Consider the following 22198-nt stretch of genomic DNA (forward strand, 5'->3'; position numbering starts at 1 on the left):
CACTGCAGTTTATCTTAAGGGGGTTTTCTGAAACTTTTACTCTTGTCCAAGTTTTTCCTATTCATATTAAAATTGCCATTACCATACTTTTAGGATGTGCACTTGTTTGGGCATGGAAGAGAGGTCCTGGCAAAAAGAGTAGCGTTTGAGGTTCTCTCTAATCATTTTCTGGAGTTTTGATTTTTTTGGGGGTTGTTCTGTTGGATCCTGTTGTTAGATTGTTCCATTGAATTTTTGTGGTTGTGTGAAGATTATCTTTCTGATTTTTTTCAACCGGTGTCTTGGCTTGCCGAAGGGGGTTTTGGTTTTATACACCTACTTTTAGAAGTTGCTTGACAACATTTTATTTGTTGTTGCACCAAATTATTTCCATTAAATGTTCAGGGATGCCTGCTATCCCGCACTCGTCTTGCTCTTCTGAGTTGTAGGACTTGAAATTGCTCTGAAATGACTTGGTCTCTTTGGAGGGAGTTTTCTATATGAAGTTGTGTGGAGTTGCATTATGGTGGTTGCTCCTGTCCATACTCAACAACGTGAAGCGAGATGGAGGAACTTTGGAGTTCTCTAGCGAGCTATTTAAGGGGTTGGTCAGTACTCTTGTTGAGTTTTCTTCTCCTTTCTTAGAGAGTTCATTACACTATCCTTGCTGCAGCGTTCAAGAGGGTTTTAGTTGGAGATCTGAAAAGTTGCAACTTTGAATTATTATCTTGTTCTTTTGTGCAACATATCTGTTTGCAGCACGAAACATTTAATCCCTTCTACTTTCAGGGTGCACAATTTGGACAACCACAATCTATATTTGGTGTATGTCCCGAGGGGAAGGAGAACAAATGGATTTCTCTTCTTGTTTTTAAGTCTACTGTTATTCTTTTGGTTCCAGGAGAATAAGGATCTGTTACTTTCTTCTTCTGTTCCCGTTTCGAAGTTATATGCTCTCCAATGGTCCAAATGTAGTGGATTTCTTATGTGATGGATGCAGGGATGTTGCAAATCCAGTTTTGGCGGGATAGTAGCTTGTGCTCAGGTTCTTTACACTTGGTCCCTTTTTGTGTTTCTCTTTTGTCTAAGTTCGATATTTTGGTTTCAACTCATCTTATTTTGTGACATGTTGCTGTTAAATGGTCCTTGCGTAGATGAACAGTGATGCTATTGTATTGGAAGACTTTACGGTCATTTTTATTTGTTCGTATCACAAAGTGCTTGTGTGTCTGATGTTCTAGCTATCTAGTTAGATTATTATCTTTTCTGCGTAGAAAAATTAGTTTGTTCTATCATTGGTTACTTCAAACTGTAAGTAAAAATTTTTTTGGTTGGATATTTGTTTGCACGAGACTTTATTTCAGATCTGTATGCATTGTGTTATGTCTGAGTTGGGAGTGGGATTGAATGCCGTGGTGGTGCCACCACCTGAGCTTGGCACCACCAAGGCATTTGGTACTTCCTCTCTGACAACCATTTTTAACTCCGCCAATGTCAAGTTTTGTACTTGTTATTGCCGGTCCCAAGCCCGGAGAAAGGAGGAGGGGAGATGATTCAGGGTAGAGTTTGTTTAGGATTATCTGTTGAGTCTAGTTTTGCTTTATTTGTTCAATTATATGTTATATTGTTTTGCTTTTAGGCTCTAATTTGTAACCTTAGGATGTCGCCTAGTGGTCTCTGCAGTGGGGGTTGCATTCTTTTGTTTATGTTGTGTGCATCTTAATTTTCTCTGTAGAATTTTTAGGTGACTTAGTACCTGCAGTGAAGCGGGTGCAGTGAAGTGGGGTGAACGGTTTTGATCTTGTTTTTGTAGCTCAAACTACCTAAAATTAGTGCTTACTTGATTGTTTTGTAGTTCAATGTTTCATTTCTCACCCACTCCAGTTTCGCTTGCTTGCTTGAATGTTCAGAACTTTATAATACGTATATTTCTATCATGGCTTGCATCTATGTAGCTGACTTTGTTATTAATACATTTATATCTCTGCTGATCTAGTTTGGTCTTTTCGGAGTTTTTGTAAGCAGATTTTAGGTGGTTAACACCTGTGTGATGAACTACCCGCTTGTAAGGAGCAGTCGGAATGCTCTTTCTGTTGCGCAGTAGTAGTTAGTTGGGTGGAAGGGGAATCAGCAAAGCAATTTAGTAGTCTTCTTCATCAAGATTGAAGGTTGCATCTCTCTCAACCTAGGCGTCTTGAAGGGTGTGCCAGTTATTATTTTCGTGTCTATTGATTATGAGAGAAGAATAGAATGGTAAGTGTTCTGTTTGTCCAAAAATCACAGTTTTCTAAATCATTGGTAATTGTGGATCTCAGTTCTTAAATCACTCGTACATCTTGATTGTTCATAATGTTAGCGTTCATCTTGGAAAGAATCTAAGGTTTTCCTTTACCTTTTTAGTTCAATTTTCCGAGGTCTGTTTATCTCTTTCCTTTGAAGTCCACAGTCATTTAGAGAGAATAATGAGAAGTTTGTGGTGTTAGACTATAGTTGTGGTTGTTAAATACATGAAATTGAGCTTGTCAAACTGCATTTTCAGACGGATTTGCGGAAGACAGTTTCGTTAATGAGAGAGAGATGGGAACTTCGAAACTGGCTAAATAATGAATAAAGTAGTCTCCAACAATTCTCCTGAGTTTTCTGGTCAGATTTTGAATTCAATGAATAACATGCTAAAAAAATCTTGAAGCAATACTGTTGAGTTTGGAAATTCTTAAAAGAGAATGTTGTACAGATTTTGCGATCAAAGTTCTCAAAGTGTTGGATTTCGTAATTCTTACATAGTGCTGGATCTCAAAGTTGAAGTGCTAGAATGAAACTGCCCCAAAAGTAGAAATCGCCACCACTTATGGCTGGTATATAAAACTTTTTTTTTTGTCGAACATATATAAAACTTATTAGGGTTGTTGTAATATTATCTGGACCTCCCCACACACAGGACAAAACCGATCAAACTAGTTATTTAACGGAACGATCTCGAATTTCGTTTCTAATTACCCAAAGCTGACTGGATGCATATTCTTGGATAAATCTAGTCGTCAGACCCACATGAAGATGGTATAGACTGGGGGTGGAAATTGTGCGGGCGTGGACGTCATTGAGCGCTTGAAGCATCGGGTTGAGCGGGTCCGATACCAAGCTATAATGGCTATTAGAGTAAGCGGGTTAACCGGGCAGGTAATTTTGAAATTTGTCGTGTCTATTACCCGCCCACGCCCATTAAGTAGCTTGGGTAACTCGGGTATGGGTGGGCGGCTAGCAACATGGACTGTTGGCCTTCATCAACCCAAAAGATTGATGTATTTTGGTTGGTTATTATTGAGTGAGACAGAAATAAGATTAGATGCTTATAAGTAAATTTGGATGTGTTTTGGAGAAATGATCACATACGATCAAATAATTACAACCCATCGAACCAAATGAATATTACAACAAAGAGAAAAACACAATATATTTAGGGCGAGGATGTTAACATGTAACTCAAAAACTTAATTTTAATCAAACATTAAAGCCACAGATTTGGGAAAATAAGAAAATTATCTGGGGTGTAAAGACTTTATGAAAAACTGGTCAACTTTAGTTGACCAATATATTTTCTAATTGTTATGGGGAATAATTTTGTTCACCATTTCTTCTCCATACTGGCAAGGGTCGCAGGTAACTTGCCATTATCGGCGACCTTAATTTTTTTTTTCAAATCTTTCTCTCTCATCTCTCTTTTTACAATCACCAAATCCGACAACCACAATCATCATTTGCATCTCTCTCTCTTTCTCTGATCGTGTCTCCCTCACTCTCTATCGCTTTTCTCCCTCTCACTGCCTCTTTCTCTCTCATTGTATCTTGAAAACTAGACAGAAATAAAGTTCTTTCTTCTTATAAAGGTTACATTTTAATGCTACTACTAATCCCTGTATCTTTCTTATGCGTATCGACCCAACTTCTATTAAGTGAGCAATCATATCAACACAGAATGCAAAAGTCATGCCTTTTTCCAGTCTCCAAGATCATTTACGGGTCCATTTACACTGCAATTAGAAAGTGGTAAAAAATGGTTCCCAGAATAGCAATTGTTTCAAGTGCTAGTAAGCTTCAAAGGATACAAAGTCTTTGAGAAGTTTTGGATATGACCATAAATGAAGGACCTAGTATAATACCTCCCTGGTAAGATCATCAAGAACAATCAACATTAGTGACAAATAATAGTACAAGCAAGGGGAAGAACTAGGATTTTTCTTCAGGTAGGGTTGTGTCAAGTATCTCTGTGTAGGCAAGAGAGAGAGAGAGAGAGTGTGAGAGAGAGAGAGACAGTGAGAGAGAGAAAATGAGAGAGAGATGGACTGTGAGAGGGCAAGAGAGCTGGAGAGAGTGAGAAGATAGTGAGAGGGGGAGAAAGAAGGAGAGAAGTAGAGAGAGATCAACAGGAAAGAGAGGGAGAGAGGTTAGAGAAAAGGAGGCAGAAAAGAAGAGAAAATAGTGGCGGTGATGGTTGCCTGAATTGAAGAAGAAGAAGAAAATATATTTTATTTCCCCTAAAATTTATTTTCCCGGATAATCTTCTAAATTTCACATCTTTCGTTTAAAAATTTTCACTCCGGATGATATTCTTATTTCCCCAAATCAACGACCAACATTAAATATCTAACTACCTACAAAGAAATTAAAGCTATTTTAAGAGTGAAAATATGAGACAGTTTTTTTGAACCAAAACAACAATTATTATTCAACTTAAATACATCAAGACAATTTCCTAAGAACTACATGTAATGAGCAAAATCAATAAAAACAAATTAGACCAAATAAGATGAGATACTAATGAATGGCTAAGGGAGATCTAATCCTAAAATGAAGGCATCAAAATCAAAATGTGAATAGTCCACTCAACAAATCATGTAACATAAATACATTAAGAAAAACAACCCAATTTAACGCAAAAGAAAAGTTAGTAGTTGAACAACATAAATCAAAACTAATTAATTGTTATTTATCATATGAAAATAATTACTAAAAATTAAAAAATGAAATAAGATTTCACATGAAAAAAGAAAGCAAGAAAAAAAATATAGTAAAAAACAATCAATTTTCCCTGTTCTCCTTCATCTTCTTTTTTCTGACTTGATAATCAACTGTAGTAAAAAACAGCAGTTACAATATATTGTCGAAGAGCATATCGAAATGCTTTTGCACCACTAGGAAACAACCTACCAACTTCAATAAATATTTTATCCCATCCATCAGATTTTAGTTTTGTGGTATTACTTAGATTGGATGATTCTGTAGGAAATCTCATAAGTAAAAGCAAAACTACAAAAAGAAAAACATATACATTTGTCAACAAAACATATAATTTACTAGAAACGACATGTATAGTGGAGGAATTATGCACACTGTTTGTTAAACTTCATAATGTGTTGGGAGACAAACAAAACTATTGTTTGAATCACAAGGTCACTGTTACGTGAAAAAATATGTATAATGTGCAATAAATTACATATAATTTTTGGAACATTACACAATGTCTACATTCTATTACAGTATAATTGTACAAAATCTTCAGTGGTTCAAATGTGTAAAGCGCAATAAAGTACATACAGTATAATTTTTTGCATAATACACATTGTTTACATTCTGTTACAGTAACATCATATGGAATCTTCTATGGTACAAATGTATGATGTTCAATAAATGCACATACTTTCATGTAAAGTACACATCGTTTACATTTTGTTAAAAAAAACGTACGGAATCTTCTCTGGTACAAAATTGTGATGTTTAATAAAGTAAACATAATTTCGTATAAATTACACATCCTTTACATTCTGTTGCAAAAAACGTATGTAATCTTCTCTAGATAAAAAATGGTATCGTTTCCAGATCTAATATCAAGAGATGTTCTAAATATCAAGATCTGTAACCTAAATCTAATGAAATAAAATAATACTCTCTCCATCTCAAATTAAGAGACCTAGGTTGTGTTTGATAGCAATTTGGGGTAAGGAAAAAAAACAGAGAAAAATTTTCTCGGAGTAATTTTTTCTCCGAGAATTTTTTTCTCCGTAAACACTTTCCAAATTTTCTATTGTTTGGTTCATTAAGGGAAAAATTTGTAGTTCTCCATTTTCTTAATTTTCCAATGTTTGGTTCGCTAGGAAAAAGAATATTTTTCTTACTTTTTATACTTATCTATGTTTGGTTTACTAAGAAAAATATTTTGTTAAACATCAAAATAAAACAATATTATCCATAAAAATATACTTTCAAAATGTCTAACAACTACCAAACCGAGTCAAACGAATACGCGAATAAGTGCCTAAAATTATTAAAATGCAATCTCCTAAATCACTAATACTAATGCTAAGTTGAGTCATACTAAAGTATATCGATTTGCGAAAAGGTGCAGCTAATTGACCCTCGATTAACCGTTGGTTAACTTTCTCTTTAACCATGATGCTCTTCTCGATTGAGGAAAGTCAAGGAATATACGTGTAAGTTCGGGTTTATCTCCGAACATATACATAGCATCTTCAATCTCTTGTTCGCTCAAGTTTGGAATGGCCATCGACGCATCTTCCACACCACGAACTGAAGGAGCTTGAACTGCTTCGGCAAGTTTGTTTGCAGCTTGCGCAAGTAAAATAGATGTTTCATCTGATTCTGACCGTCGTCTACGTTTTGGAGCTATAAATTGATCTCGATTAACGGAAGTTGGAGAGCATAGCCCTTCATCTTCATCCAGATTGATGGACGTCATATTAGCATTTTCACCTATAACAAAAATATGATTATTGTGTTACTAAAATGAATAAAACTTTTAGAAGTTGATAATTTTCAGTGATTGACTAACCAGGTAGTTCGTTAGAAATATCATCAGCCTCCACTTGTCTATTGCCAGTGGCTTGTTCTGTTCCAACGATGACTCCTAATTTTTCTTGATACGGAAAACTCTTTGTACGCAAATTTTTTGCATTAGGGTGTGCCTGACAATAAGCAATATGAAGGACAAAATCAAAATTTATTTGTAAATTTTTTAAGACAGTATAAATAAAATAAATACCTCTACGTATTCTCTCCATGCATCGTCATCTGCCTCAATTCGAAAAGTTACATTGTTAAAGGCAAACCCACTAGCGTCGATTGCATGTTTCGCGGTAATATAATGATTTCTGAATGTCTTCATACGAGCTTTGATATTTTCAACAGTAATACGGATTCTCGTCTTCTTATATATTTCATCAATTACTTGTTGATTTCCATTTTTTTTCCAGCCAAAATGTAATCATAAAGCGTATTGACTAAAATATCATCCATTATAGTGTTCCACGTCACACTAGGCTTCTTACACCTTTTGTTTGAATTGACAGGGCCAGATTCAGCATCCATCTTTATCAACACATGGAAAATCACAGTGTCATATATTTTGATAATCTAAAACTATATAAATTGTTCGGTAAAACATAATTTAGAGAATAATACGATAAATAGTTTTAAAAATAAGAGAAATATTCAACAATATACTTAAACATGAATAGAAAAAAAATAACTATAAATTCGAAAAGTTAGTCCACATTTCCTCTGCTATCATATCTCTATTTGATGTCCAAACTTGTGATGGGACAATATTAATTTCTTCATCTTGCACGAGTTGGTCGACATCATCTAGTTCACCTACTTCATCGCCATCACTCTCATTCTCTTCGTCACTACTTATATCATCTGGATCTCCATCTCTTAAGAAGTTATGCAAAGCACAACATACGATCACAATCTTAGCTTGTGTATCAATATCGTGGAATGGTGCATTTCTCAAATATGCAAATCTTTTCTTTAACAATCATATAGTCCTTTCGACGACATTACGTAAAGATGAATGACGATAGTTATATAGTTCTTTAGAATTTTGAGGACGACGACCAACATGATCTTGTAGATGATATCTTGTGCCACGATATGGTGTGAGAAACCCAGGCACCAATGGAAATCCAGCATCAGCAAGATAATATTTACCTACATTAACATAATTTATTGTAATTCTACTTAAATAATAAATTTGTACCTAACTAGTTTCTTTTATTTGATATAATAATCTAAAACCACGTACCAATTGGGACTGTTAATTTACGTCCAGAACGAGAGACTGCACATCTCAAAAGACGACCGTCATGAGCAGACCCTTCCCACCCAGCAAGTACGTAATGAAATTTCATATCAAACCCACATGCTACAAGAACATTCTGGGAAATGTACGCTTTTCTATTACGATATCTAGGTTGGTCTTTGATAAGAACAGTTGCTCTGATATGTGTACCATCAATTGCACCGACAACGTCCTATAAAATATATATGATATGATTGAATAAAACACTTATATAATTAGTAGTAAATGAACGAAGCGCTCCTGAATCTAGACTAACCTTGAAGAACTCATGCCAAGCTAGTCGACGGCTTCCATCCATCGGAGAGTTAGCACTTGTCGCTGGTTTAACAACATCTTTGTAAAGCCTAAGAACTGTTGACAACACTATGTGGAAATACCTACTCACTGTTTCACCCGATCGAATGAATTGAAGAACTGAACTGCGATTACGTTGATCGTGCCCAACTGTTTATAAGAACATAGCAACTTGTTCTTCTACTTTCACATGCCGATTATCGACCAAACCATAACCCCGTAAGCGTACACATAAGCGTCGAAATGGTTCTCGTTTCATGCGAAGTTGTTCATGACAATATCGATCACTCTCAGAGTAAATTCTTTGCAATATATTATTTCTCTCTTGATCTCGATTTATGTAGGCTATCCTACTAATGATGGCATGTCTTCTACGTCGATTACTCAAATATGTATGTATAATGATAATCATCATTGTACATACAATACGTAACTTTAACTGTGGTGTTAGCATTATATATCGTAGACAACTACAACAACAATATAAAATCTATAAATGTCTAATGTCTAATTGGTGATCATCTAATAAAAATTTTTAAAAAATATTACATAAACATAAAATGTTTGTATTCTTTGTTGCATATATATATATATATATATATATATATATATATATATATATATATATATACATAACACTTACATATAAGCACTCATATATAAACATGAAATACTTATATATATACATATTTCTTATATATAAGAGTTGTTGCATATATATATATATTTTTTTTTATTTATCATTTTTTTTTTTATTGGCACCAATCACAGCTATGTATTTTGAATTTTAAATGAACCAAGTCCCACACGTGAAGGTTAGTGGCCTGATTAGTAATAGTGTAATATCCAGTGTAATAGGGGCTACCGAGTTAGATCACATCATAGTGGTGATAAGCGTCGGATGTACACGTAAGCAACAGATTCCACCGAAGTAAAGTCGGGAATACTGAAGTATGGTTTAGTGAAGCACCAAATCATGTCTCAAATTAAATCCCGAGCATAGCCCACCAATGTACCGTACACTTCCCCATCGCCGTTGGATTTCCCGCCACGTGTCGTCGGATGCTCTTTTAATAACCTACTAGGTATAACCCGTGCCTCCGGCACGGTGGTTATCATCTAGCATTTAACAAATATTATGTCCGAAATTGAAGTTCTGATGAAATAAATCATCTCATACGAAGAAAAAACCTAGAATAAACCACAAGATTAGATGTTACATACCTACCTAACTTGTAAAGGGAGATGCTTAACAAACTTAAAAAAGAACAAATTACAAACTAATACTAACTGATAATAAAACTAATTCTTCAACTTTCTTTAGTCACAAACACAAAAAGATAATTTCTTTAGACCAACCCAAAAATTAATATATTTATCTTGTCATACAATTTATAAGACAATCCAAATTTGACATTTGAGACTCAAATGGAACTCAAATAAAATGTATAATTAAACAAATTACCTTATGTATTTTATCCTACATGCTTAAATTCAAAAGTAATGTAATATAAGGAACTCCTAATCCATAGTTTTTTTTGTTGAACTCCTAATGCATAGTTACCAAACGTTCATAAGAATTTACCAAACCTGTTGATAATCTATTTACTCGGAACCAACTACTAAGCGAGAGCTTCTAATCTGTTGAAAAATGAAAAACGCCAGAATGTTGAACTACTCTCAAATTTGATTCTGTTTCAATTTTGTTCCTGCCCACGTTATTGCAACAGACTCAAAGAAAGAAACCTCGATCTTTGATCATTTTCTCTACCTTAATTGATAACAAAACGAAACATTTCAAAGAATCAATGTATCAATTAACACACAAGAATTTTCAATTAAATAGATAAGAGATCAAAAAATAATTGAAAATCTACTTTGAGAATGCATTTGGTGGCGTCTACGACGGCATAATAATCCATTATCATATTAAAAAACCACTCATTTAAAAAAAACATCACTTAACTCAATCAGTGAAACAATTAAAACCCTTGAAATTTCAATTAAAGAGATCCATAGATACCAACTCCCCCCATTCTGCAAAATAGATTATGGAAGAGGGAGTTTAGATATAGTTCAAAACCTCATTGAGATTTGAACCAAATAAGTGAAATGAAATAGAAAAGAATAAAATACGATTACCTCAACCTCTTTGACCAGAAGATCCTTCTCTTTAGGTGAAAACTCTTCCCAAAATGAAAACATGATACTATTTTTCGTGAGAAAGTTAAACGATTTGTGTTTTACAAGTTTAAGTACGAACACAAAAGAGCTAACCGCATTTATGTGGTCCAAGTGTTGTAGGCGTAACCCATGTCTCTGGCATTGTGAACATCAAATATAAATATGAGGAAGTTCTTACAAATATAAATTGCGTAATTTTTAAATACCAAGGATCGGTGGTTGGTTCTCGTCGCAACACCCAAGAACTTGACTCGGAGAGCCCACTTGCATTTGTTGTAGCAACAACAGCCAGAATTTCATAGTACCAAATGCGGCAACTATTCCTTTATTTTCTTAACCTCTTCCGCCGTTCTATATCTTCAATATCCTCTCTGAAAGACAACAAAAATAAGAGATCAAAAGACATAACTATTGAAAACTGAGATATTTTAATTTCTGTCAGAAAAACGATGTAATTAGGTGAAGCAAGACAATGTAATGAGGTTTTTCAAAAAAAAAAAAACAATGTAATGAGGTGAAGTATTGAAGAGGCATAGATACAGAGGTAATAGAAAAAAAAAAAAAAAGTTAGGTGGAGTGTGAATCTCGTTGCTACTAATAGATAATAGAGTATAAAACCTAAATGTACTTGGCCAAAAAATTAGGTAGCAGATCAATACTTATACTTAAATGTAAATCTCGTCTTATCTAACGCGAGTAGTTCGATCTCAACTGATCTCTTGCATAGGGTAACTTTTTAGTATAAAATCACGAGTGAGAAAATTATAAACATATAAAAAATAGTTGAAAGAGAGATACCTCAATTTATTCATCCTTGTCCACTTACGGTTTCTGATTTAATGGCTCTGTTCACAACTACAAATGATAAATACATTCAACGTAATTTGTAGCCAAAAAAAATCATAAATGGCAATACCAAACCGAAATGGTATTCAAGCAATGGGTGATCAAATCCAAATAAGTTAAGTCAATTAGAGCACAAAATAAAACAGATTACCAGTCACGAGCTCCTGCACTTTTGCAAATCCAAAAGCCAAAACAACATTTCCCAACTTAGAATCCCAGACAACCCTCACTCAATGACCCATAGCAGTAAAGTAAAAAAACACTTCCCCACTTAGTGGACAATAATAACCATTCATTTGTAATTAAGAAAGAGAAGACAGCTACATCAAGAGAAATCAAAAAGTGAACTGGTGAAAATATGAATCCTTTAAACGCATCTTTCATGAGAGACATCTACAGAAACAAAAGTTAAACGACATACTGTACCCATAAAATGATCAAAGTTTCAACAACATTTTCTAACAGTACTGCAGAGGTCTAGTTTATGTTCCGCCCAAAATGACAGGACGTCATAATCATGAAGGATACATTTGTAGTTCGCTATGGTACCGTGAGAAAAGATATTGATACAACCAATTTATGTATATATATATACACACACACAAATCATATATATCGAAATTTTTAGGAATAATGAACTACGTATTAAAGTGTTGGTAATAAATCGTATAAACTTCAAAGCAAAGTGGCGAGATTATACGAAGGACAAAGTGATGAAAACATACTTGCTTCTTGGCTGCCAGTAAAAAAAATCCCAATGTTTCACACAACTTCCTACTAAGGTGCAATAGATTAGAATGAAACTCAATATTTGTGTTGATGAAATAAATATTTGGAATATACCACTGTTCTTCACAATTATTTGGTATAAATCTGGACTATAGGGTTCAAATACTCAAACACATTTTCGTTATCTACTTCACCATAAACTTTCGTAATGGCTTATAGTTCCCAATGCTCAATATTCTCCTCTTGTCGCCCACACAAAAACCAAATGAAAGGTTCATTGATTTAGGTATCTTCAAAGCAGATTTCAATGCAGTTCCTAGATGAGTTTTGAGGAACAATACCCAGATTTAATCTTCTTGCAACAAAATGAAGCGCTATCTAGTTTACCCAACATAAGTATGAATTGAAAAAAATACAAACAAATGTAAGCTCAGAAGCAGATTGTTGCTTCATATTATTAACCTAATGTGAAGAAAAATGTCTTCCATGTGAAAACCAAGGCGTAACTGTTTAATCAAAACAATTATATTATATAAGAGAAATAACCAAATCGTTATAACCAAATCTCGATTTATGTAGGCTATCCTACTAATGATGGCATGTCTTCTACGTCGATTACTCAAATATGTATAATGATAATCATCATTGTACATACAATACGTAACTTTAACTGTGGTGTTAGCATTATATATCGTAGACAACTACAACAACAATATAAAATCTATAAATGTCTAATGTAATTGGTGATCATCTAATAAAAAATTTTAAAAAATATTACATAAACATAAAATGTTTGTATTCTTTGTTGCATATATATATATATATATATATATATATATATATATATATATATACATAACACTTACATATAAGCACTCATATATAAACATGAAATACTTATATATATACATATTTCTTATATATAAGAGTTGTTGCATATATATATATATATATTTTTTTTTTTTTATCATTTTTTTTTTATTGGCACCAATCACAGCTATGTATTTTGAATTTTAAATGAACCAAGTCCCACACGTGAAGGTTAGTGGCCTGATTAGTAATAGTGTAATATCCAGTGTAATAGGGGCTACCGAGTTAGATCACATCATAGTGGTGATAAGCGTCGGATGTACACGTAAGCAACAGATTCCACCGAAGTAAAGTCGGGAATACTGAAGTATGGTTTAGTGAAGCACCAAATCATGTCTCAAATTAAATCCCGAGCATAGCCCACCAATGTACCGTACACTTCCCCATCGCCGTTGGATTTCCCGCCACGTGTCGTCGGATGCTCTTTTAATAACCTATTTAGACAAAAAACTTTGACCATTTTTATTTTTCTCATCCGGACTCCAATTTGACTTCCGTCTTCGCCGTTGGATTCGTCTTGGACTCTACTTCTCATCCGTGCATCAATATTCAGAATTCAACCATTGACCAAAATACCCCTAGTCTGTCTTTATCCCAATTTTAGCCTTTTTTCGCGCTCAATTTCGTAGAAGACACCTGAGCAAGAGAAACAAATAATTTATGAGAGTAACGACTCGAATTAGACTAACTAGCCCAAGTTAAGAGATTCAGATGAGACATTTTCATGGCTCATCATATATAAACAATCTAGAGATAAAGAAAAAGAGAAATACATGGAAAAGTTCTTTGTTCTTTAACTAATTAATGTATCCAATTAATGAGAGTACTACCACCTAGAGAGATAGAGAAATAAAATATGATAAAAAAAAAGTGTTGGTTGTGTGTGTCCTTTTGTGGTGTCTATTGTCTTCTTTAATTAATACCATCAATCTAGAGAGAGAAAGTGAGTGAATTTGCTTTAATTTATTAATGTTAGTATTAATAGTTTTTATGAAAAAAGAAAAATATAGGCCAGAAGGAGATATAAGCACAAAGAGATATAGCTTTTATGCTTTAATTAATACCATCAATTTAGAGAGAGAAAGTGAGTCAATTTGATAAAGTAATATAGGCTACAGGAAATAAGCATAGATAAAGTTACATGCAACATACAAGTACTACTATTATATTCATAAAAGAAAAAGTACTACTAGCTTTTATGCAAAAAGAAAAAAAGTACTACTAGCTAGCAAAGTATTGTCATGCATATACAGAGAGAGAGAAAGAAAGAGCTAACCTTAACTTTTTCTTCTTCTTGCTGCCTACCGTCCTTCTCTCTTTTGATTGCAAATTTTTTCTTTTATGGGATATTATAATGGGGTTTATAAAGGGAAAAAAATACCCTAACTTTTTTCGGAAAATTTTTTCTCTTATAAAACGGGGGTCAAAAGATTCCCCTTTTTTTAGGAAAGTTAGGGAAAAAGAAGTCACGTGATGTCATTTTCTTTTTCTCTAATTTGCCAACCAAACACAAGGAAAATTTCTATTTTAGAGAAAAAAATTCTATTTTCTCTGGGAAAGTCTCCTATCAAACAAACCCCTAGACCTAAAATCCTTCAAAATTTTCACGTATTTTTTTTTCCACTTATACCCTCATTTAATATTCAGATTTGTATGATTCTTTTTTTTAGACTAAATCTAAAATGAATTTCTTTACCGAAAATAGGTGGAGGAAAATTGTATTTCAATTTAATGGTCAAATTATTTTGGGTAACAATATAAATTGTTCCTAAAAATTGGATGGTATTTTTTCTTCCAAATTAGATTGTTACCAATAATCAAGCAAATACAAATAGACTTCTATAGAATTCCTCTATTGACACAAATATTTTCACAAAAAAAATTTTGAAACTTGAAATTTTTGGAGGTAAAATTTGGTTGAAACTTAAATTTTGTTTTTGAGAGTAAAATTAGATTTAATCAATCAAAAAGTATGCCGCCAAAACTTGATTTAGAAAAGAATACAAAAATTTGAGCTCTATCTATGTCAGGACTTTCATCTTCATAAACAGTGTACCCTTTAGCTAAAGTAATTTTTTGTTTACCAAACTAGAAATTCAAGTCCATACTTTCTAAATCTCTTTAGTTTTCGATGTCCGATCTCTATTTAAATCCCTCTAACTTTGGTTCTAAAAAAAAGTTTCAAATCAAAAACGTCAAATATTCTAGATTACCTCTAAGAAGCGATGATGGCAAACTACGGAAAGGTACAATTAGTGAAACGGCAACTTTATTTTCGCGCAATAGAAAAACCATACATCGCATTTGGAATTGTGCTCCAAAATGCACCGCTAAAGGAGAAATTGTTGACGTATCTCACCGATTTTGTGGGCGTGTTGGTCGAAAAAGAATTCAAATTGATCCCGCTAAAATTAAAGAGCATCGTCCACAACGGCGCACGAATATTCATTCCATGTCAAATGATTTGCATGTTTCGAAAGATACACTTCATAGACGAATAAAAGAAGGTATGCTTGTACAACACTCAAATGCTATAAAACCGTCTTTGACAAATGAAAACAAGGCTTCGGTTTTGTTTGTCGATGCTTGATCCAAATAGTCTTACTACCAATCCAGTTTTTCGCAATATGTACAACTATATCCATATTGATGAGAAATGGTTTTACATGACTAAAAAAACTAAAAAATACTACCTCCTCCCCGGAGAAGAAGAACCGCATCGTACTTGTCAAAGTAAACGGTTCATTAGTAAGGTTATGATAATTGCAGCTGTCGGTAGATAAATTCAGACCCTTCATTTAGTTATTGTTAAATTCACGATTATATAATAATCGGAGATATAAATTTAAATAGTGACACGATAATATAACATGGTTCGGTCGGATAATAACGACCTACATCCACAGACAATACCTTCTTTATTAATAATCACCACATACAATTGTGGGTTGATCGGTTACATTGGTCAGACATAACTCGATGAGTTTGATTCCTAGAACCCTATGTTATTTATAAATAACTTACGGTTTAGGGTTTCCTAATTTCTCCTAACCAAACTAGAAAATAATATAAAATCTATCTAATATTACCATTAGATAATTACAAGTAATATTCTGAATATAAGAAACCAAATATTATGGATCTTCACATATCTTCAAATATCTTGGAATATTTTGAATTCTTCTTAATCGCCGGATCTCGTCTTCTCGATCTGTCACGTGCATATACGTGTTACACACGTATCTCTTTGTTTGGACACGTCTTCATCGTCGGATCCCTTCATCTCGATCCGTCTTATATCACATACTCTATTACCCCCCTCCCGCGCAAGTTGGAACACATAAATTTTGAAGTGTCCGATTTGGAGTGAAAAATTGCTTGATGATTCTTCTTATTCATCTTCTTGCAACTCTCAGTTATTTTTTCATGCTTGATGAAGATGAGTGAATGATGATTAAGTCACAACGAAAACATTGGAAATGCGCTTATAGATTGAACGAAAATCGATGACAACGAATTTTAATGTATTGTTGTCATGTATCTAAAGGATTGTATGAACAATGTGAAAGAAAATGTCAACTACAAAAAAGTTGTGATGATCAATATCTTGTCGTATACAAACGTCAAGTATAAACTTAATGAGTGACAACAAAATAATTTGTTGTGTTTAAAATTGACAAGTCAAACATTGCCTAATAAGTGTCAACAAAATAATATTGTTGAAAATTGACAAGAAAATTATTGTCGGATTGCCAAAAAATATTGAAAAAGTAACAACCAAAAAAGATGGTTTTGTGAAAGTTTATCGACAAAAGATTAATTTTTAGATAAGAAAGAGTCTTAAATAGACCGAGAAGAAAAGAACATAAATAATTACGTTGTTATGATCGAAAAGAATTTCATTGTCAAAAAATGTGCAAGCTCACAGATATAATTCCGGAATTAAGGATCGAAATAGTGATATTCTATTCGTGGTAAGAAAATGTCAAAATATAATTGGTAAGAAAGAGAAGTCATCATAGACAAAGTGTGATGTTGGAAATGTCACGGGTGAGTCCGGAAAGAGAAATAGATGAAATTAATCTATTAAGTGTCACAAATAATAGAGAAAGGTGACAGAAAAATTGTGTCACAACTAGAAACAGTTGGATATAAGTGACAGTAGAGGTCTGTCACAAAAGAAATTTTCCGACAGTTGAAAACTGTGGCAATTGACTGCCACGAGATAGTGGTAAGAGAAACTGTCGCAAATGAGTAATTTGGGAAAATTTAGAAACTTCTAAATTAGGGTTTTCCAAAATTGAGTTTTCTGAATCTCTAGAGATTTCACTATAAAGTCGATTAGGAGTAAATAACAACCCTAATTGATAGTAGGTTGATAGAATAGGTGGAATCCAGTCGATTTGAGGCCATATTAGGGCGTCGACGGTTGTATTTGTAGAGAGAGAGAGAGATATAAGTTTGTCGGTTTAAAAACCGATAGGAGTAAGAGTGGATTACTCAAAAAACTGAAAGGAAATCAGTTGTGGCTAATAGGGTGATGTCTGAATCGATGAAAGCAAGTGATTTGAGCGAAAAAGTCGTTGGAAAGTTCAGCGAATCAGACCCTCTAGGGTTTCTGTCGCGAGGAAGAAGATGAAATAGGTTGGTCAAACGCTGTTGACTAAGTCTTCAAAGTCCTCGTGACTTCGGCCACTGTGGTCGCGGGTCAACGTTGTTGACTCGGTCAAGATGGTCGAGAAAAACGGAAAGTTTCGTTATCTCTGATTCTTGTCAAGCTAAGGTTCTGGCGAGAAGGTATTCCGGTCACTTTAGGGGTTGAAGGAAATCATGATGATGATGTCGCCCGAAGGGAAAAAGAGACCTAATAGCTCTAGGTTTTGTCGAGCAGTGTTGGCGAAGAGGTAAAACAACCGTTCAAAGCTTACTCGTTGTAGCCAACATAAAATTCTAGAGAGAGAGATCGACGGTGGTGTGAAACCGAGAAGAGACGGTCGATTCTTCACCAAATCCAAAGGAAAATGGGTGTCATGTAATAGATGATATTTCAAGACGAAAGGAAACCGTCGCTTGGTAAAGAAATCTCGCCGGAAAGTGCAGGGAGCAAACCCTAACGTTCATGTTGCGAGGAAGAAGAACCAGGTCGGGTCAAAGACCGTTGACTCTGGTCAGCGAGATATATTGACCTTGATCTGTTTGGTCACGGGTTAGACAAAACTGGGATAGGTTTTTCCTTTCGTCCGGAACTACGGAAATCGGTTCTGGAGTTGTGTTAGAACTAAAATAGACCAGATCTGGTCATCTTTGGTTCCAGATGTATTGTTTTCAATTTCCAGACTTATTTTAGGTCTAAAAAAAATCGAAAAAAAATTAAAAAAATATGAAAAAATTTAGAATAAATGTAGAACATACCTTTGTTCTTTTTTGATGAACTTGAAGAAATCCCAGAAATAAAGTAAATAATCTTGACTCTCCTATTCTTAGTTAAAGAAAAAAAAAAACCTACTACTTTTGCTTGATTTTCTCTAATTGAAGATGAAACGTAATCACAAGAATAATATTGGAAAATTTAAACAAATAGTAAACACAATTTGAATAATAATATAATCACAACAACAAAAAGTTAGAATTTTGCGGAAGCATAAATAAGGATCAATTAACCTGCTCATGATACCAAGTTAAATTCACGATTATATAATAATCGGAGATATATATTTAAATAGTGACACGATAATATAACGTGATTCGGGTCAGATTATAACGACCTACATCCATGGAGAATAACTTCTTTATTTATAATCACCACATACAATTGTGGGTTGATCGGTTACATTGGTCAGACATAACCCGATGAGTTTGATTCCTAGAACCCTCTCCTATTATAGATAACCTAGGGTTTAGGGTTTCCTAATTTCTCCTAACCAAACTAGGAAATAATATAAGATATATCTAATATTACCATTAAATAGTTACAAGTAATATTCTGGATATAAGAAATTAAATATTATAGATCTTCACATATCTTCTAATATCTTGGAATATTTTGAATTCTTCTTGATCGTCGGATCTCGTCTTCTCGATTCGTCACGTGCATATACGTGTTACGCACGTATCTCTTTGTTTGGACACATCTTTATCGTCGGATCTCTTCATCTCGATCCGTCTTATATCATGTATTCCATTAATTATCCAGCTGTCCTTGTCAACCGATTGGGTTGAAATCGCTAGATTCTCTAGCATTTCCTTTGTGTCAAAATGTCTATTTGAATCAAGGGTTAATTCTAATGTACTTGTACTTCGTGACTAACTAGGAAATCTGTCTCCTATACTTATCCAAAGTTTTAATTTGGCTTTCAAGTTCAAAATTTTGTTAATTAAATTTAACTACCAATATTTACTTTTTCTAATAACATTTTTTCTATATAAAGTACTAGCTTCTTCTCCTCTCTCTCTCTTCTTTATAGCTGGGAATAAGTCGTCGACGACTAACTTAAGATTTTGTTTTTAATTTCTCTTCTCACTCTCGCCTCCAACAACCACCATCATTTTCTCTTAGGGTGGGAGACAAGTCGGGCTCGGGCGCCGATGGGTACTAATAGTTTGGATTCAGGTGTTCTGAATACCTAAAGTAGAAGACAAACTGACTTAGTGGGCGGGCTTAGGTCGGACATATTCGAGATTTCTTTGCACAAAGCCCTCTATGGGCACTGACCTGACACAACCATGACAGGCTCCGGGCGGACCGAGTACAATCATTACAAAAACTAAAAAATAAAAAAACAATATCAAACACAAACAATTGAATTAGAGGACTTCTTCATTGAAGTTCATAAGTTCACACTTTTAGAACAAGAGAGCTCTATTTTTAGAATAAGAGGGCAATGAACAACGTCACCAAAAAAAATTACAGATATATGTTTGGGATTGCAATTTTCAACCAAATCTACTTAAGTGAGTACAAAATGAACAATTGCAATGTCAAACAAAAACTATTCTCGATCAACAAAAAAATTTACAACTGAAGATCTACTGCATTTTCCAACTTAAAAAATTACTCCACATATCTTCCAGAAGCTCCCTCATCCATATAAGAACAAAATTCACAAAAATTACTCCACATATCTTCAAGAAGCTCCCTATTCCATGATAGTGTGGATAAAGTTCCCAGCCAACAACCTTTGGTTGAAGGTAGGAGGTTTAGTCTTCTACCATCTAAGTCATGGAATCGAGGCACGCTGACAATACAAAAAAAGAAGTTGCCAAGAGAACCAGCGAGGCAATTTACCGTAGTATAGTTCAAATGACCGATAGAGATGTAGTGCAGTTGCACCTAAAACCAAACCCAATCAAAGGTATGTGCACCGAGAGCAAGTGTTACGTTACACTCCTTTAAGATCACCAATTCATCTATTATTACCCACAAAGAACTGTTGATTGCAAGACTTAACTCTGTCGCCATTTGAAATCTTATTAAAAACTTATTATCATCAACTTCAGTGAGGGTGAACATGTTATGACCATTAATGACACGCGATAAGCGTATCATTGCTTGACTGAGATCTACTCTTTAGCACTCAAGATGTTGATAACACAGGTCTTATTAGTTTCAAAGTACACCCCAACAAGATCCTGACCCTCAATGATAACAGTAGGATTATCTTCAGTAGTCAATAACAAATTATTGAAGGAATTGAGAATTTTGGGCATCTATTGAAAAGGAGAAGAAAGATTTAAGAAGATGATAGAGTCTAAATCTCGAGATGAAAAACTCCGAAAGAGAGGTAAATTTGGAATCAAAGGCAAATTTTTGAAAAAAAAACTCACCCAAAGCCACTGTAACCACCCTACATAACCTTTTCTACCACCACTAGATCTAGAGTCGCAACCCGTATGCTAGTTGCTCCGCTCCAGAGCCTCTTAATCCCTTAACAAAAAAACAGGTACTATTGAAATAACAAAAAAGTAAAGATTTCACAATGTCACGAGACAACGACTTTGTTAAAGTTATTGTCTGATTTCTTGTACAATTATAAAATAAATAGGTTGAACATCTTCAGAGCGTCCTTCCACTCCTTCACTCTTATTACCGATAAGCTTGTAGGTTCAATTAAATTCTACAAAGCATTTACCCCTTTCGTGAGAAGTAGTTTTTGTCCCTGAAATGCACTCCGGCCTCTTTGATCCCTTTCAGAGGAATACCTTGGTTAAGGAATATCTTTGATGCGGAGAAAATCTTTGTTGCAACGAAAATCTTCATTTAGGAGAATTTCTTCTTTCGAGCTTATCCCTCAAATTGGTGCCTTCATGTTTCCACCGATCTGATAAACTCTTTGAGGTCACACAATTGATAAATCCTCATAAAAGTACATATCAACGATTCAATATACCCATATTTGAACGTATACAACAGATAAACTCTTTGAATACCCTCATGAATAATGATAATAAACCTTTTTACAGGGATGTAAAAGAAACCTATACCATTGAGAGTGTATTGATATTGAATGATAAGAGAGAATTAAGGCTAAAACAATAGTTCTCCCAACATATTCATCTTTGAAGGCATCATTCTATACTTCTTAAGAAGAAACAACATATTCACAAAGCAGAAAATGGGGTCTCAGTCGCTTAATAATCGGTAAGACGGTGGAGAAAAAATACATAGAGATTAGAGAGTAAAAAAAATAAAAGCACGACACTTCTATGTTCATAATTCACTCCAAAACTAACAAGCACATATGTTCGAAACAAGCACACCATAGCTAGTCCACAGGTGGATGTGTTAGAATCTCTGTAGAACTTTTAACATTAACCTAAATACAGAAACATTTGATCTTGCCCTAAATTAATCATCATCATATAATGAAACAACAAATAAAATCAAATTAGAAATGTAAATAGTTACGTAGCTTTGTGTTGAAAGATAGTCTAATAGAATAATCCAAATGTCTTTCCCTTCTAGTCAAAACCAAAAGTAAGTAATAAAAGAGTCTTCACCTCTCTCAGAATTGCTTGTAACGGTTGAGAGGTGGGACTCCCCTTCTTTTATAAAGTCAAGAAATCTTTCGGCTATTCCACCCATTAAGGGAAGTAGAGGAATAAGGGGTACACCAACCAATAGGGAACTGCCATCACACCCTA

General features: G+C 34.1%; 1 long non-coding RNA gene across 1 annotated transcript in view; it reads right to left on the minus strand.

Annotated features, from left to right (window-relative positions):
- The window catches only part of LOC147543643 (uncharacterized), a 35055-nt gene that overhangs the window by 4344 nt on the left and 8513 nt on the right, over window positions 1–22198 (minus strand). The gene's annotated exons all lie outside the window — the stretch shown is intronic.

This window comes from Eschscholzia californica, unplaced genomic scaffold, assembly GCF_041429995.1.
Source record: "Eschscholzia californica isolate CP2 unplaced genomic scaffold, dmEscCali1.0.p SCAF_4, whole genome shotgun sequence".
NCBI lineage: Eukaryota > Viridiplantae > Streptophyta > Magnoliopsida > Ranunculales > Papaveraceae > Eschscholzia > Eschscholzia californica.